The 2,500-nt window shown below is 42.4% G+C and overlaps 1 protein-coding gene across 1 annotated transcript in view; it reads left to right on the top strand.

The window, feature by feature from the left end:
• cacng2b (calcium channel, voltage-dependent, gamma subunit 2b) overlaps window positions 1-2,500 on the top strand; it is a gene marked incomplete at its 3' end in the record, with an annotated part of 62,476 nt that overhangs the window by 44,652 nt on the left and 15,324 nt on the right. The window lies entirely within an intron of this gene.

Here is a 2,500-nt window from a genome sequence, read left to right as displayed (position 1 = left end):
TATGTCCTCATTGGTGTGAAATCACCTCTGCCAATAATCTGAATTATCCTCCTGAGTGGAGAATTACAAATATTAATGTTACATTTTGTCCATTGAGCGGGTAAGTCTTATGGAGGAATCCATGTTTTTGGAATGTCATCAGGTGCATTGTTTAGAATTTAGAATTGTTCTTGTCCTTGAAGGCCACTGTAGCTTCTGTTATTATTCAAAAGGGGTGGGGTTACCCAGGGAGCGTTGCATTCTAGAACTTTGTAGAACTTTCTTGATGATGTCATATTACACACTGCAGCTTTAAGTGTCATGAAATATTCTGACTATAAATTAAAAATATACAACGCAAGATTTCGATTTTGCAGTGTGGGATGAGAAGTTGTACTTGGAAGAGAAAGGACAGAGAGAGAGAATAATGGAGCACCAACATACTCATAATAACAAAGCAAAACAATGGCATACGGCATAAAAATATGACTAAAGCAATGGAAGGACATTTTTCAAGAGGGCACATATTTCACCATTAACTTTTGGCCTGTACAGGGTAGGAGGTTGAAGTTAAAATATGGGGAGAAAATCAGTTATATGTACGGCAAGCAGAAAGACCCATAAAGTCTCACTGAAGTCATATTGGGGGATAGGATGGCTATCTCTACCATCGTGTCCTTGAGCAAGACACTTTCCCCCCCCCCCCAAAAAAAAAAAACTGCTCCAGGGGCGCCGTAATGGCTGACCCCCTCCGAAGTTTGGTAACTTGAGAGGGGATATGCAAAGAATGAACTTTGACCAATCAGAACGAGGCTCCGATTCTAAAAAAATAAAGAAAGAAAAATCCGATTCTCTGTTCTTATTGGCTGTTGGGACTGTCCATTCACTTTGGCACGACTTTGTTGGTGTAGAGCGTGTCAGGGAGGGACCATAGGGGAGGGACCAAAGAGAACAAGTGGAGAGGTTGAGGTATTTGGATTCAAATCTCTATCCCAACTGCTATTTTCTCCCCAAATCCTCCACCCCAGCTTGTCATGAAATATTTAGACTATAAATTACAGCAATATACTGCGCAAGATTTGGAACTTTTGCAGTGTGGGGTGAGAAGCTGTCCTTGGAAGAGAAAGAGAGAGAGAGAGACAGAGACAAAAATAATTTGTGGAATTGTGGAAAGATATTAATGTAAAAGTTTTAAGTGAAAAGTTAAAGGCCTATTTCACCGGTGGGAATATGAAGGTGTATTGAATTCTGAGATCCTATGTAGTGTACATTTCTCTTTCTGCGACATCACAGAAAAGAGAAATGTAGGGTTAGACAGTGAGACCATAAAACACTCTTTCTGCCTTTTCTCAAGCTAGGATGATCCGATTTCAATTTTTTTTTTGCACATTTATACTACATAGGATCTCAGAATTCAATACACCTTCATATTCCCACCGGTGAAGTAGGTCTTTAAGTTAAAAGTTAAAATAATGGGGAGAAAGTCACTGATATGTAGTCTACACCAAGCAGAAAGAACAATAGTCTAAATCACTCCTTCTGTCAAATGATATGAGGGTGAATGAGGACGAAAGACAGGATGGAGGGAAGAGGGACGGAGGGGTGAAGGACAGATAGTAGGGCAGCAGTGCTGTGGCGCTCCACAGGCTCACAACCAGGACACTTTCCCTCTATTAATACTACAGGCTCTGCTATATGGGTCACTCCACCTCTCCCTCTCTCTCTCCTCCTTACATCCATCTATCTATATATCTGTCTGTCTGTCTGTCTGTCTGTCTGTCTGTCTGTCTGTCTGTCTGTCTGTCTGTCTATCTCTTGCCTTCTCTCTCTCTCTCTCTCCCTCCCTCTCTCTTTCTATCCACCTGTCTGTCTGTCCAGCTATAGTTAAGTTAAGTTACTTCTTTAATGGCTACATTGAAAGTAGTCTTTTCTCATCTCCCCTCTCAAGTTCCCACACTCCAGAGGGGGTCAGAGCGCAGGGTCAGCCATAGTACAGCGCCCCTGGAGCAGTTTTGGGGTTAAGTGTCTTGCTCAAGGACACAATGGTAGAGATGGTGGGCACCGTAGATGTAATAGCAGCCACCACTAGTTTTACTACTAACAGGAGAGAGAAGGAAATCTAATACGTTTCTGAAAGTTTAAAGCAAGTTTTGTTTTGTTTCCACCTTATGGGGCGACTGTGTCTCAGTTGGTAGAGCGGGTCGGCCGATGATCAAAGGGTTGGAGGTTCGATCCCCGCCCTGCCACCTGTGTCATGGTTGTTGTGTCCTTGGGCAAGACACTTCACCCACCTTGCCTCGTGTGAATGTCGATAGTTAGCCTGCTATCGGTGTATGAATGTGTGTGTGAATGGTAACGTGGGAAAGGAAAACAGGTCTCCCTTGTAAAAGAGTCTTCGGTCTCAATGGGATTTACCTGTAGAAATAAAGGTTAGAAAAAGAAGAAGAAAAAAAGTCACCTTAGAATGAGCCTTTTATATCTACATAGTAGTGAGAAACCCTATACATGAAGGCCACCAAGT

This window comes from Ammodytes marinus (genome assembly GCF_949987685.1).
Source record: "Ammodytes marinus genome assembly, chromosome: 6".
In the NCBI taxonomy this organism is placed as follows: domain Eukaryota; kingdom Metazoa; phylum Chordata; class Actinopteri; order Uranoscopiformes; family Ammodytidae; genus Ammodytes; species Ammodytes marinus.
The sequence above is the reverse complement of the archived record's forward strand: the minus strand, read 5'-3'. Positions and strand labels throughout refer to the sequence as shown.